Source organism: Mastomys coucha, unplaced genomic scaffold (genome assembly GCF_008632895.1).
Source record: "Mastomys coucha isolate ucsf_1 unplaced genomic scaffold, UCSF_Mcou_1 pScaffold22, whole genome shotgun sequence".
In the NCBI taxonomy this organism is placed as follows: Eukaryota; Metazoa; Chordata; class Mammalia; order Rodentia; family Muridae; genus Mastomys; species Mastomys coucha.
In genome coordinates this window covers 265,466,606-265,480,816 of record NW_022196905.1, presented here as the reverse complement: position 1 = coordinate 265,480,816, position 14,211 = coordinate 265,466,606, and the positions used below count along the sequence as shown (strand labels likewise).

Genomic DNA, 14,211 nt, shown 5'->3' with positions numbered 1-14,211 from the left:
AGTCCTGACTGTAGTGAGGTTTCCTCAGGGAAGATCCAGAGTGCCAATCACAGAAGAACTCATATCCTCAGTGTGAGGACATGTCATATCCTCACAGCTCTCAGTGTGCGGACTAGCTCGGCTGCTTCTACACCACTGGCTGCAGCTGGGTGAAGCTCAAAGGAGCCCTATCTTCTCCCTTGATTCATCAAGAAGATCTGTGGAAAAAGGGAGCAACTCTGGGGCATAGGGAGTCCCACAAGAAAAGGGGCAAGCTAAGGGCCCTTCTGCTAGGTTCATAGTCGTCCCTCACAGGAGGAAAAGCTGCAGTCTTCTAGTTGTGTCTTGTCTGGTCTTGAGGTCTTAGTTTAGGCCCCAGTTATGAAAGCAGCCAGAGTGTCAGAGCTTTATGCGAAAGAGGGATGGGGTGGAATGTAGCAGTAGCTGTCTGCGTACCCATGAGTCAGGACAGTTCACTCCAGACAACCACCAGAGGCCAAAGGGCAGCCTTGGCCTTTACCACAGTTTTGTTCAAAATACACAGTAAGCGGGTGGCAGGAAGTGAGTTGCAGCAACCTCAAGCAATGTGTGAAAGTTTCCAATTAGAAATTCAAAGAACTCGTCGTGTTTAATGGAAAAGCGAAACAAATTCTTTCTGGTGCTTCTCATCCTCAGTTGTTCTCGGTGGAGGGCTGGATCCTCCTCGGCAGGGACATGGTGACCGTTCATTCCCTGATATACGCAGGATCTGAGGTGATGGGAAGGGAGCCAATCAGAGACTTAGGTTCAGGACAAAACAATTGCCTGAGCTAGACTGAGTTTATAATATGTTGTTGATAAAGTTTTATTGGTACGGACTGTGTCTGCTGGTGTATGTTCAATACCTTTTTTTTTTTTTTAATAGTACAAGGATGAAGTTGAGTAGATGGCACAGACTTGGCACTCAAAGTCATCCTTCTTCCAAATTTGCTCCCTAGATCTTAAAAAGAAATGTGACAGCCATGTTCTAACTCATTGAGTCTTAGTTTTTTCCTGTGTAAAGGACTCCTTTGAAAATATGGTGGCACCTAAACACATAACTTCTGTTGAAGAAGTTGATGACCTTCTGACTAAGAATATCAGGTAACTTGGCAGATTCTCTCACATGCTTGGGTTGATGCAGAATATTCTGGCTCATCATAAGAGTAGCTTCAGAGGGTGTGAAGGACATCTGATTTGGCTCCTATAGTCACCCACTGCAATGACAGTTACGATAAGTAAAAACAACCTTGAATTACTAGCCAGAGGCTGTAAGCTCTGTTGGCTCTGTTTTACCTTGTGTGACCTTCAGGAAGTCATCTCGACCTTGGTTCTCCCACATGTCTGATGAGGTATCAGAATCTTTTTTCTCTTTTTGATTTATTTTTAGCTCATATGTATGAGTTTTTTTGTCTATACATGTGTATGTGCACCAGGTGCGTGCCGGGTACATGTGGAGGTGAGAAGACTCTATGACACTGGGGTTATAGATGATTGTGAGCCTCTCTGTAGATCCTGAGAACCAGATTTGGGTCTTCTACGAGCTACGAGTGCTCTTAGCCACTGATGTCTTTCTCCCGCTCTAGGAACAGGTTGTTTTGTTTTGTTTTTAGGCAATACTTTCTATTATCTCTAAGGGTCTAAAATTTGTTTCCGGACTTGAAGGGCTAGAACATTGTGATTTATGTATTTTTAAGACACTTGGATCTGTTTGGCTATCCAGAACCATGGTCTGCAGTGGCTAATTTAGTTAATTCCGTGTCTGCAATCTGTGATTTGATTACTCTATTGGATATTTGGTATCTGAGGAGAAAGGTCTGCTATGTCTGTGTCTACCCTTGACCCTGGTCATCTGTTCTGATCCATCCAGCTGCACATGGAGGCTGCTTAAGAGAATGTAGCCATGTGCGATTCCTCCATAGAACTCAGGAAAATAATCAGAGTTTAGACCATGGGGACAGAAAGCACAAGAGATCTATCTTGGATAGATATGACCTGTCAGAGCAACTTCATGTTCATGCTGTCTTTGTTTTTTTTTTTTTTTAACATGATTGTGTGTGCATATATCTGGGGAAAGCAGAGCCCAACACTAGTGTTGTCTTTAGTCATCTTTCCATCTTATTTTTTTGACATAGGGTCTCTCACTGCCCTTGGAGCTCACATATGGAAGAGACCAGATGTCAGCAAACACCAGCTCTTCCAGTCTGCCTCCCCAGAACTGGGAGCAGTGCTTCACTTACTTCTTATGCGGGCTCTGAGGATTAGAACTTGGGTCCTCAAACTTGTCAGCACTTTTAGAGACTAAGCCATTTCCTCAGTCCCTGTTGTTGATTGATACATGGACTTCACTAGTGACCATTGTTTGGGAACTTGCTGAATGTTATCCAGAGGGCACATGGTCTAGTCTGCAGGGGCTTTGATGACAGAGGTGACCTCTGTTCATAACTGCAAGACTCCACGAGGAAGCCCCACGTCTGTTTGATGGCTCTGCTGTCTGCCGGATCCAGACTAAGAGCCAGGGTTTTGAATGAGCTGCCACCTTTCCCAACCTTTGAGACTGGGAGATACCAGCTTCACTTTAGCCAGCTCAGGTAGGGGAGGCTGAACTCGGAAGATGCTGCCTAGTATAAGGGCTCATGATGTAGGGGTTGAATACCCAGGGGTGCAATGGTCCCAGGCACCTTCACTGTGGCTTTGTGTCACAGTGAGCAGGGGACAGGAGAGGCCAGAGCAGGGAACTGCTCTGTCTAGGCCTGGCGTGCAGTGGTTTCCTGCTTTACTAAGTGGCCGTTACTCTGTACTGATGATTCATGATGTTTGGAAAGTGTGGCTGTGCACTGAACAGGGAAGTGAAGAATAACACAGCCAAGGTCAAGGCAGGACAAGACAGGACAAGACAGGACAGCACCATTACCAGCGATGCACTGTGTGGAAGACACAGAGGATAGAGGCAGTCGTAAATCTAGGTCTAGTGGTCCGTGGCAGAGTGGGCCTGTGCTCCTCCTTGCAGGTTTCCAAGTAAGTGGTCACCTCTCTGTCCCTGGAAGCCAGTGCTGGTCTTGGCTGAGCTGGGCAAAAGGAGGAAGTGGAGGGTGAGTCAGCGTTTGTTTCCTCTCTGAGTCAGGGTCGGCTCCATTTCTGAGGTTGGAGCCAGGGGGCACTGTGTGGCCTTCTGTGGATTCTTTGAACTTGTAGTCAGCACTGATGCTCTGCCCCCTAAGGCTGCTGCCCCTCCGATGACCTTTTGGATGAGTAAGGGGATTAAGCTGGATCCTGCAGCCCTACCACTAGCCAGACTCCCCTCTGACTCAACTGGAGCTCTTCCTGTGGTCAATGGACAGAGTGCAGGGATAGGTTTCTGGGGCTGTGCCCAGATCAGGGCATCCTTATGCCTGGAGTCAGCTCTGGAGGGACAGCTGGGTTTAAGGATCTCTTCTGGTGATGGATAGTGAGGCCATCTCCCTGGCCTTCAATTAACCCTTAGGTTGGTGATGCAGTACTAGGAAGATGAACACATGGTTAGGACAGTCAGACCAAGAATCTCCATGGACAGACAGTGCAGAGCTGACTGTAGTAGCTGTTGCTTTTGCCATCTATAACCTGCCCTAAGAGCATTCCATGTGCCCAGTGGTGAGATTACCCAACCCAATGGAGACCTGGGACTCCTCTACAGAACTCTTCTGTGTTCTTGGGCCTTGGCACCTCCTCCTCATCACCTTAGATGGTTGGCGCTGTGATCTTCCGGCACATTCTTCTCACTTTTTTCTTGCACATTGCATGACCAGGCAGATGGTCAGCTGGTCCAGCTCAGCCTAGCAATGGTGACCCCAAGTTGGTGGGGTCATGTAGCTGCAAGTAAGAATGCCATGAACTGAAACAGCTGGAGTTTCTGGTGCAGCGACAGGCAGGTCAGGGGGCTCCTCTTGCTCTCACGCCAGCTTCCTCTGAACTCTGATTCCAATCACTTGTCTTTGAGAAACTTCCTCTACCTTGGTAGGCAACGTAAAAGATGGTGACTTTCGATACCACGCACAGCCTCACTAGGGAGTGACTGAAAGTTCAAAGTCCCAGACGTGGCCTTGGTGGCCTTTGCTAGGGCCAGGCAAGTGTCAGTGGCTCCTCCACGTTGATGATACAGAGAGAGCTGATCTAATAACTGCTCACATTTGGGCTGTGTGATGAGCAGGTCCCTGCCTAAGGCCGACAATGAGGCTCTTCCTGAGTCCCAGCAAGAAGATAGCAGCCTGCCTGCCCCTGCCGTCCTTACCCAGAGCCTAGCATCGAGGAGTAGGGCCCCAGCGTGGGCTCATCTGTCCTTTGAGCTGTTATTTCCTGGGAGGATGTGGTGGTGGGTGAAGGTCTCCTTCTAGAGGTACAGGCTTCAGGTAACAGCTGTGTGATTTTTTTTTTTTCTGAGCAGAATTCCTTGGAGAGTGTGGCTTCACAACCAAACGGAAGAACAAAAGGACAATTCTCAGAAGCACACCAAAAATGAAACCAAATAAAAACCCCATAAAAAATCCCTATGTGGTAGAGGAAATACCAGTCTGATGCCTGTTGTGTCTTGTGCTAGGTCATAAAGGGCAGACTCACTAAGAGGTGGTGGTGATGTGGCAATGTTTGGACTCCAGAGAAAATGTTCTGGAAAACAATAGCAGGTGACACCCACGTGTCTATGTGCTTGCATGGTGACTGGCAGCCATCATGGCCAGGGCATGTGTGGAGCCTGGGAGAGGCACTGGGCAGGAAGGAGCTCAAAGTTTGCACATGGTCACCAAGAGCTGGCAACCGTCACTGGGCCTGCCCCTGCTGAGCCTGACTGATGTCAGAGGATCTCTGACCTCCATTTAGTCACCAGATATCAGTCTGGAACTCTCTTTGAAGATTAAGTAAATACTCATAGTGCTGATAATAACAGCTGGGTGATGTCACCGGTTCTCTGTAGCTTGGAGAGTTGCACCTGGGTGACAGAGCGACAGGCATCAGACTTTCTGTTCCCTCATGGGCCTTCTTCACTCAGGGCCACAGTTTGGGGGCCTGGTTCAGAGGCTGTTTCAGGAATGGGGTTGAGGATGTGGCGACTTTCACTCTTGTTTCAGGAGGTGACAGCATGCCAGGGATGGAGCTGTGCTGTCAACCACAGCAGCTGCATGTGGCCTGTGGCTGGCAGCTCCGCCTACATGGTTACCTGCCATGGGCTTGGGGGAGATCTCTGTTCTGCTCTGTGGCTTTGAGCAGCTGGGAAGCCATGATTGTGTGTGTGTGTGTGTGTGTGTGTGTGTGTGTGTGTGTGTTGGGTGTGTTGTGTATGATGTATGTGTGGGTGTTGTCTTGTGAATGGTGTGTGTATGTGTTATGTCATGTATGGTGTGTGGGGGAATGTGGTATGTATGTGCAAGTGTGTGTGGTGTGGGAATGTGTTTGGTGTGGGGTGTGTGGGGTGTGCACATAGCATGTGTGTGGTGTTTGTATGGGGTGTATGTGGTGTGGGGACCTGGCGGGTGGAGTGTGTGTATATGTGTGTGGTGTGGTGTGTGTATGTGTGTTGGGGTATGTGAACAAGAGCTCACGTAGCTCAAGTGGGCCTCAAACACACTAAGTAGCCAAGGCTGACCTTCAGCTCCAATCCTCCTGCCTCTCCCTCAGTGCTGAGATCATGAGTGTGCACTGCCATACCCAGTGTGTTGTTTACTGAGCTCTCAGCCCTGGAGGCAGCTCTGAGCCTTTCAGGATCAACCCATCCAGCTTGTCTTTGACTCCTTCTCTAGCTGTTGTTTCCCTCCTCCGTCACAGTGAGCTCTGCCACTCCTTTTGTCCTCTCCTGAGAACTTGTCTTCCTACTTTCCTTTTGTCATGGTGAAAGCTCTGACCCCACGACCTCACAGTGTGGCCTTTTGCAGGGAGCCCTCATGCAATCCAGTCTTTGTAAGAAGAGGCTGAGCAGGCTGGGTTGGAGACATGGCTCAGCAGCTAAGGGTCTTGCAGCGGATCCAAGTTCAGTTCTCAGTACCAATGACAGGTGGCTCACAATAGCCTGTGTCTTCAGCTTTGGAGAGTCTGACACTTTTTTGGGAACCTGCACTTATGTACACACACACATATACAGACACAGACATACGCAGACAGACATGCACATATCACACACATGCACACATCACACACATGCACATGCACACACAGACATACCCACACCATACCAACCACGCATATCACACACACACACACACACACACACACACAGATACAGACAGACACATGCACACATCACACATGTACACCCATACCATACCAACCACACACAAACATCCATATACACCACATACACATACACACATACACACAAGTATGCACACACTTCACACACAGACACACAGACACAGAGCTATACAGATAGACACATGTACACACCACACGTATGCATACGCACACACAGACACACCCACACCACACCACACCAACCACAAACATATCCATACACACACTCATACACATACATTCACACACACACACACATAAATACAGACACAGACATAGACAGACACATGCACACACCAATATGTACACATCCACAGACCTACCCATACCACACCACATTAACCACAAACACATCCATACACACACACACACACACACACACATACACACACACACATACACACACTTATAAATGCAATCAATACTTTAAAAAAAGAGAGAAGAGTTCAAGGCACCATATCTCAACAGGTCATTCATCACATGACCAGGTGTCAGGTGTTCTAGAACATTCAGAGACAAAAGCAAAGGAGTACAAGGAAAGAGGAACAGGAATCTGTCTTCCCTTTTCTGATCTCTCCTCCAGAGCCCTTTCTTTATTAGCTTCTTCTCACTCTACCCCCGACAGGAAGCAGAAACTAGGGGATAGGTGGGAAATGAAACCCAGGGCTCGCACAGAGGGCACCCCACAGAAGCTCTGGAATGAGATGAGGACTCTTAAACACAGAGTTGGGAGCTTTGCTTCCTTCTCTCTACAAACTCCTTAGCTCACTTGCACACATGTACAGGCCCAAAAGATATGCACAGCTCTCAGAGTGACCGAGAGTTATGTTGTCTGGAAGGCTGCACCATTGTGCTGCATCTGGCAGAGTGTGCATGGAAAGGCCACATCCAAACAACTCTTTGAGTCGTGAGTTTACGCTTTTATGTATGACTCCAGTCTCTGTCTATGGGAACCTGAGCTCACGGCATCTCTAGGAACACAACTTAAGACCACAGGCATCCTGACTGCACTTTCTACAACCCTGGACCCCAGACAGTTTCATCACACCCCTCAGTCGTGATGTTATCTCCTCGGCCGCTTCTTCTATGACACTAGCTTAGCTCATTGATTTTTTTTTAAAGGGAACTGAGATCCCAGGCGCTCTGTTGACTAAGAAATTCTGGCTTGTGTAGTTCTGTGTCCTCAAAGGGACAGGCCTGCCAGCTGGACTCAGTATGCATGCTAGGGGTGCACATGATCCCTTTTCCTCCAACTAAGCATGATGTTCTTGAGGTCCTGGTACCACTTCTTCATTTACCATTTGTGTCACTATGCTTCCCCTGTCTTTACTGTATTTGAGCAAATATACACACCCACACAGCTAATGTCATGACGTCACCATGCACTCTGGCACACAGGCTCTGCCATATTTTCAGTATCTTTCTCTGGCTGCCTCTACTGTAGCCTTTGCTCTTGCCTCTTCTTCCCATCCCCTCCTGCCCTTCTCCGGAGAGTAAATACGTTAATATCTGAGACTCCCAAATACCCTAAGCTTCAAGATTCTCTGCAAGTCTTACACTCAAAGCCCAGGAACTCCACCTCTACTGGTTGGCAGCTGGGGCTTTGCCACTTAATCCAGATGATAGGCTATGTTAGCTACCTGGCTCTGGGGTACCCCTTTGGTGTGTGTCTGATAGTTAGACCCTTGTTTAGCAGGCCTGGTGTGATATCTGCACCTGCTTTAGTCAAGGCACACTGTCGATGAGGGCACTTGTTAGGATCTTCCCAGGTAGAGCATTTTGGCTCCTGGTTTCACCTCTATTTCTTTAGCTGTGCTTTCTAGAGGCCGAGAGAGACACAACATAGCTCCACACGCTTTCGGATTCCCCTCCTCTTTGTTTCTAGGTTTGACTTGGGAAAGTGGTCCATTGGAGGACTGAAGGAAGTCCACAACCATGAACATGCTTTGCAGTGAGTCGATGATTAGTCTGCTTCGGCTGTTGAGGCATTAGAGAAATTGACTTCCACTCTAGCCGATGAGGGAGGGCTCAGGGAAGTGACCCTTAGCTGGAAGGCTTTGTTTGACATGACTCAGCCTTAAAGACAACCTACTTGCCAGTTGCTAAGTGCTTGGTTCCTGTAAACACTAATATGCAGGAACCTTCCTGAGAGAGCCCTAGCAATGGTCTGGGAGGTGCTGTTTGTGAACACGACCAGTGATCAGAAAATGCTCCTCATTTGCTAGGATTCAACTACTGGTAAACACTACCCCCGTGGTCTTGCTCCCTTCCACTGGCTCAGTTGCTTGCCTGTGACTCACAGCTGATTTTCTGATGGGAATTTTTGTCTGCTATAATGACAGTGTTTGGGTTCTAAGACACTAGCTTTCACAGATACGACTTTGCCAAGAAGGGAAAGCAACAAGGAGTCTCCATTCGAAGTACCATTGATCACCACACTCCCTGAAGGCCATTTTATTGCAGTTCAACTGTGGTTGCTGGAGGTCCACCTGAGCTGACTTCTTTCTGTTCAGTGGAGGCTTTGGGCTTGTCAACTTTTCCTCAGACAAAGGAGAGAAACGAATCCTGCCTCAGGGAAGCACGCCACTTCCTGATTTCCTGTCTCCCTTCATTCCCTCCTTTCTTCTTTCCTTCTTCCCTCTCTTTCTCCCTCCTCCCCCTTCCTTTCTTCTTAGTGTGCAGGTGTGCATCTGTATGTTGGTGTGCATGCAGAGGACAACTTCGGCTGTCTTCTTCAGATTCCCTCTACCTTCCTTTTTTCTTTTTTTCTTTTTTGAGATTGCATCCCTCAATGGTTTGGAACTCATCAAATAGGCAAGATGGCCTGCCTAGCCAGTGTCTGCCTCCTTAGCACTGGGAGATTGTAAGCATGTCACATTTGGCTTTTTAAATGAGAACTCTGGGAGTCAAACTCAGGTCCTCAAATATGCCAGGCATTTACTTTACCAGTTGAACTACCTCCTTAGCCCCTTGATTTCTCGTTGTGATGACCCAAAACTAATTTGTCATCACCCAGATATCTGCTGATGCTTCTCTCCAATGGACTTAGTTGTTTGTTGGGCTTTTTTAAAAATTTTATTTTATTTTATTTTATTTTAATTTTTTGAAGTAACTTAGCGCATTAATCACAGTGCTCATGATTGGACTGACCCCGGTTCATGTTCTATTCAGGCCTGGAACTCTCTCTATAGACCATGTCACCCTTGAACTTATAGAGATCCATTTACTTCTGTCTCTTGAGTGCTGGGGCTGATGATGTATCATCACATCCTTTGAGCAAAAAGCATTTACACACACACACACACACACACACACACACACACACACACACACACAGAGGGAGGGCCAGCCCTGTCATCCATGTCTCCCTCTGCCTTTGCTGGCCTGCCTTCTTAGGAAGAAAACTTGTCCTAACCTTAATACGAGCTGTCCCTTCATCACTAGTTGTCTGTGTGACGCTGGGCATGCCACTTACCTGCTTCAAGCTTCAGACCTTTCCATTTGTGAATTGGAGAACATAGTACCCACCTTTCAGGTCAGTGTGGGCAAACAGCACATATACAGTATGCTTGGCTCATAAAAATCTGCTCAGCGAATATAGTTAGTTACTCAGGACCAAACCTAACACACTGAGGGAACACAGTGTGTGTCAGCCAAAAAAATATTTAGGGTCTGCTCTAAGCCATGAGCTCTCCATGTGTTACATGAGCTATGATCACCCTCACTGGAAAGAGGACACGCTTAGCATCCTAACTCCATCCATCCATCCAGGATCATAACCATATAGCTCTGTATGTCTGGGCTGCCATTGGTCCTGCTTTGCAGGGACACTGGAAGTCATGGTCCTGTAGAAGTGGAGGTTGGCAATGAGCCAGATCAGGTGACCATGACAACATTTGCTTTTCATCTTTACTCATACTACAAATACACAGACTGGTCTGTGTGCTGTTTGGCTCCTTCTGTTCTTGTGATCTGAGAAAAATGTTGTCCATGTAGGATCTCCACTTGGGTCCCTCACTGTGCCCTCATCTCAATCACCATCTTCCTCAGGGAAATGTCTGACATGAGACTTGAGTTGGGAGCGTGGGCTTTGGCAGGAACACACTGCCTCATGCACATCTATGGGTCAGGACATTAGTATGTTATGCTAATAAGATGTGAAAAAATTCATCCTTGGTAGGGTACTGGTGACAGACCAGAGTAACAATTCCCCTGAAGTCCAGCTTGGTGAAGCAATCAATGAACAAGGGTGATGGAAGCATTATTTCTAGGCTCCTGGATGACTCAAAGAAACTGTAGCACTGGAAATCCCATTCCAGTATGGGCAATGGTTTCCAAAATCTATCTCTGGAACTTCCCATACCACTTGTAGGCAGCTTGGCTGGTGGGAGAGTCTCTTCTCCCCAGTAAATGTTTTTGCTCATATAGCCTTTGGGAGAAGCGTTGTGTATCTTGTAAGTTTTAGGAGCTTCATGAGATTTGTGAGTTGTTATTGTTGTTGTTGTTGTTGTCTTCTTCTTGTTGTTTTTCTGGAACCTTGAAAACTTCATTTTGCTTTCTGAATCTTAACTCTCCTTTTAAGATAGAGTGGCTCAGTTTAGAGAAAATTGTCACACAACAGATGTATTTGAAAGGACATAAAGCAGCCCCACTGTATGAAGCACCTCTGCTGTGGTCCTAAAACAGGCAGGTATGTCTCCAGTGAGGAAGAAGCCCCCATGAGGATACAGGGAAGAAGTGAGAGCCTTTAGCAGGTTGTTCCCAGCCAAGACACCTACTCCCTTGCTTTTAGTCCAGCTCTTAGTGTGTGACCTAGGGATTCAGAGCTCTCAAGCAGCATTGGAAGGTTACATACAGGTGGTAGACAGAACCTCAAAGCCTGTGGCCACCATTTCTTCCCATCCTAACTCCCTTGTATGTGTGCATTTTTCAGTTGAGGAAGAGAGGAGAAGAGGGAGGAAGCTGACTTTAACTTCCTGTGTCAGATTTCTGCCTCCTGCAGGCCTCTTGGAGCCTTTGCATTGTAGGTGAGCAGCAGGGTAGTCATCCCCTCTCAAAAATAGCCAATGGGGTGTCATGACAGGAGAGGTGGGACTCTGGCACACAGGACCACATAAGGGCCCAGGGTTCCCTTGGAAGGCACACAGATTTGCCTTTGGTTAGACACACCCACTTCCATCCACCTCCCAGTATGGGGTCTAGAATGTTCTTCATTGTTAACTCACACACTGTTATTTCCCAAACTTGCCCAGCACCTCCAGAAAGCTTAGAGTCCTGTTTACTATCTCTGTTTTCTAAAACAATCCATTCTCTTTGTTCAGCTGCCCATTCATCCATCTGCACATCCTGTATGTTAAATATATCTTCTCGGTGAGTTGGGCCCAACCTCTTACTGAATGGCTTTATCTGCTCATGACAATTTCATACAGTCTTTGGTTCCCCAGACCAAGGGTGTGTGCACACACATTTCATTATCTTTCCCCCTTTAATTTTGGAATAGATTTCCACTCTTCTTTCTGTGTATGTGTCCCCCCCTCCCCCATGACCTCATGCCTGTAAAGAATGTTTGAGGCACTTGCTTACAAAATGCTCCCTGTTCTGAGGCCTCCTGATGCCCTTGCTTTCCAGAACAGAGGATGGAGGGATCAGCAGGATATCTGGGCTTGCTCACTGCTTTCACCCCCACCCCCACCTGGAACCTCATTTGTGCCTAATAGGACAAAGCCTTGGGGTCAAGGTCTTATTCCATACACTTGTCCCTTTAAAAACTATTTTTTTTTAAATCATTGAAGTATTTTTTTTAGTATATAAGATAATGGATTTCATGATGACATTTTCATACATATACTTTGTATTTGTTTCCTTATTATCATCCCTGTTCTTCCTCAACCCCTCACTCATTGCCCCCCTCCCCCTTTCCTCTAAATAAGGCTTCCCACTTTCATGCCATTTATATATGTGAAAATTTATATATGTGAATACAACTAAATCTTGCTCCCCTCCCTCACTCTATCCCTCACTCCCCTCTACACCCCCAGCTCTCCTCCCCACCCCATCCCTTACTCTCCTCCCCAACTCCTCTCCCACTCCCCTCCCCTCCCCTCCCCCTTCCCACCTCCTCTTTCCCACCTCCTTTAAGTTCTCCTTTCCCGTATAGAACTAGTTCTACCTTCATATTATATATGTATTCTGTCTTCAAAGAGTCACATCATATTCATATACATAATGCATATACAATCCAACTGCAAAAAAGCTGCCTGAAGGGAAAAAAAAAAAAACCCAGAGTCCTTTCACTTCAGAGACAAGTAGCATTGCTGAGATTAGCCAACCAGGAAGCAATGTCTTCTAATACCCACAGCATGCTCTGTGGAAGCAATCATGCACATGTGTATATGTGTGTGCATGTATAAACATGCATGAATATACGTATGTGTGTGCATGTGTATATGTGCATGCACCTGTGTGTGCACACATGCAGTATGTATGTGTATGGGTATATGCAAGTGCAATTTAAATGAAAACAGCAGCATTTCTGGTCTAGCTCTAGAGTGCTTGGCCAGCCTTGCAACCGTATTTTCACTAGCTCTGTTCTGACAAGGGGGCAGCTGTTACTGTTTGATGTGTGGAGAACACATCTCGGTGGAAGAGACAGGGGGAGCCAGGACACCAGGCTGAGTGGCCTCAGAGCAGGGCGCTCGCTCTCCACGATTCTATTTCAGGATTGTCTGAGACCAGTGTGTGTTCTTGCCACAGAGGAATGTTCTCTTGATGGGGATAGCTAACCTGGCCAGGCAAGGCAGGAATGTACAGCCTGTGGTGGTGACGCCTCCTCCCAGCAATGTGGCCTGCTTCCTGCTTTGAGTCACATGAACCTTTTTTTTTTTTTGGTCTGCCTCCCACTACAGCCTGCATTCTGCCCTGCGGTGTTGTCAGTGTGGGGGATCTTTTGAGTCTGGAAGCTGTGTTGTAAAACTCAGAGCTGTTTTCAGCATGATGCTGTGACGTAAAGACGTTGGGAGGAGGGAAGGGACACAGGAAGGGAAAGGAGAGAGGAAAGAGGGCAAAAGGAGAAAGGGAGAGAAACATCTTGCTGACGTCAAGGGAGACCGCATTCTACAGCGTAACATTACTGCTACCTCCACCATCTACCCCTTCTAATTTACTAGAAACCGAACGGCCTGTTTGGAAACCCAGAGCTTTGCTCGCTGCCCTTCCCTCCTCCCCCAACTCCTCCTTCCCTCCCTCCTGTTCTCCTTTGACCAAAGGAGCCATTAATTGTTGGGAGTTTGAAAGCTACCTGATTCCTTGATGCAGAGGGGATTTCCACGAGTCATAATTCAGTCCCTGCTTGTGAGGACACTGTAGCTGAAGTAAATTGATCCAGCTGATGAAAAAAGGGCTTCTGGGGACAGAGAGGTCAGCTCTGCAGCTGGGGCAGCTGCCAGGGTTGTCACATGACTAGCTGTGCTTGCTCAGGCTTGCCCCCAGTGCCCTCATGATCTCCCTGTACCCCCACCCCCACCCCCAATCCCTGCATCCCTTGCAATCTCTTCTTTGCCTCTAGAAGGCCAGGATTTGCAGCCTGGCTGGCTTCGTGAGGTGAAGGTGATTTTCCAGGAAGTTGTCAGCCTTTTGCTCAACTTGAAATGTGCATTTAGTACCGGCAAGTCTGTAACGTGTTGGCCACACAAGGGAGAAGACCTGAGTTCAATACCCCAGAACCCACATAAAAAAAAAACCTGTGTGTGGTGATGTGTGCTTACAGGTTCAGTGCTGGGGAAGTAGAAACAGGCAGCTCTCCGGGTCTTGCTGGCCAGTCAGCCTAGCTTAATAGGTGAGCCAGAGCCAGTGAGAGACCCTGTCTCAAAACACAGGATGTATGGCTCCTGAAGAATGATAGCCAAAGTTGACCTTTGACGTCCCCATGCACTGACACACATATGTCAGTGGGACATACAC

At 47.5% G+C, this 14,211-nt stretch overlaps 2 long non-coding RNA genes across 3 annotated transcripts; one reads left to right on the top strand and one right to left on the bottom strand.

Moving 5' to 3' along the window:
• Window positions 1–581: 581 nt before the first annotated feature.
• LOC116070437 lies at window positions 582–13,692 on the bottom strand. 2 transcript variants are annotated; one of them, XR_004110392.1, is made up of 3 exons: window positions 13,550–13,692; window positions 2,912–3,065; window positions 582–727 (listed from the first exon to the last, which is right to left on the bottom strand). It is a non-coding gene; the product is annotated as an uncharacterized LOC116070437 (long non-coding RNA). The 2 variants fall into 2 exon arrangements; XR_004110393.1 differs by lacking the exon at window positions 582–727 and adding an exon at window positions 851–1,214.
• On the top strand, window positions 2,738–4,537 carry LOC116070438. The gene is made up of 2 exons (XR_004110394.1): window positions 2,738–3,015; window positions 4,418–4,537. It is a non-coding gene; the product is annotated as an uncharacterized LOC116070438 (long non-coding RNA).
• Window positions 13,693–14,211: the final 519 nt, after the last annotated feature.